This window comes from Nannobrachium achirus, assembly GCF_963921795.1.
Source record: "Nannobrachium achirus genome assembly, chromosome: 19".
Lineage (NCBI taxonomy): Eukaryota > Metazoa > Chordata > Actinopteri > Myctophiformes > Myctophidae > Nannobrachium > Nannobrachium achirus.
Genome location: NC_137826.1, coordinates 38128491 through 38129981, shown reverse-complemented (window position 1 = coordinate 38129981; position 1491 = coordinate 38128491).

Here is a 1491-nt window from a genome sequence, read left to right as displayed (position 1 = left end):
GGGACACACTAGACAACAGGGTGGACCAATTTAATGTGAAATTTAAATGCAAACTACTTTTCATGAGTTTGTTTCTCTATAGATGTATAGTTAAATACGAATATTATTCATTATTAGTTCGTTTTTTGTTTTGTGTATGTGTGGGTCCATCTTGGTATGTGAATATACCGGTAAACAAATGTGTAAATGAAATGAATAGGGGCGTGTACCCATTTCATTTCTTTGTCTTTTTTGTTCTGTGTCTTCATTTTTGGTGTTTTATGTAGGTGAAGGTCTTCACATGTGTGTATAAAAAATGGGTAAAAATGTCTGTAATACAGTGACATGACATAAAAATACATGAATAATGAAATGATTATTTAAAGGTAATGTTACATGTTTTTTGACTCAATAAAGTATACTGTATATATATATACTGTATATATTTTAAAAAGTATCATTAGAGGGGTTCTTACCTTGGGCTGAGCAGCACAGAATAAATAGGAGGAGAATCTGCAGAAACATCATCATCCTCTCTCCCTGTCTTAATTTTCATAGAATTTCACCCTTTACTCTTTCCTCTCTTCTCTTTTGTTTCTTTAAAGAACCTGTAAAAGTTGGACCAACCATAGAAAGCCCAGAGTGGAATCCACTCCTTCAAGAACGTATTGTCTGTCTGTCTGTCTGTCTGTCTGTCTGTCTGTCTGTCTGTCTGTCTGTCTGTCTGTCTGTCTGTCTGTCTGTCTGTCTGTCTGTCTGCCTGTCTCTTTCTCTCTCTATCCTATATGTCTTTGTCTGAGTCACTCTCGCTTTGTGTGTGTGTGTGTGTGTGTGTGTGTGTGTGTGTCTCATTCTCTTAGTTATCTCGGCCATAGGCCTGTCTGTCTGTGTGTCCGTCTGCCTGTCTGTTTCTGTACTACTTCCACTTCCCTCTCTGTCACTCTTCATAATTTACTCAGGACCAGTTTCACTGAACCTTTTCCTTCACGTGAACTTTTTAAGTGGATTAGCGGTCTGCAGTGCATGCACGCACGCTTCGATACACACCATGAATGGACAAGCACAGTGTTGCACACTCACCCATGATGTCTGCACAAGAACTTTCAGCTCCACATCCACCATCAACACTGCTTATATAACTTACTATTTGATGCTGTTCATCTGACTATGAGTAGAAATACCTCATGCTACGCTGGTCCAGTGCACCAATACATCCACACAGCCACACCAGCCTTACTTTATAGCCAAGAGTGTACAGTAACAGTTAAAACTCTCAAGGTTAAATTAACACAGAGGATTTCACTTTGTGCAACTGCAGTAAAACTGTAGTCCATTGCTGCCTTGAGGGAACAAAGTTCACTAAATCCTGAATTCATAGTTATGTAAAAGTAGAAATAACACAATGTAGAAATGCTCTGTCCTGTATTCACAATTGCATTTTAAGTAATTATAAATAATTTTAATCACTTTACCAACTTAACCCAGCGTTAGGCAACCGGTGGCCCGTGGGAC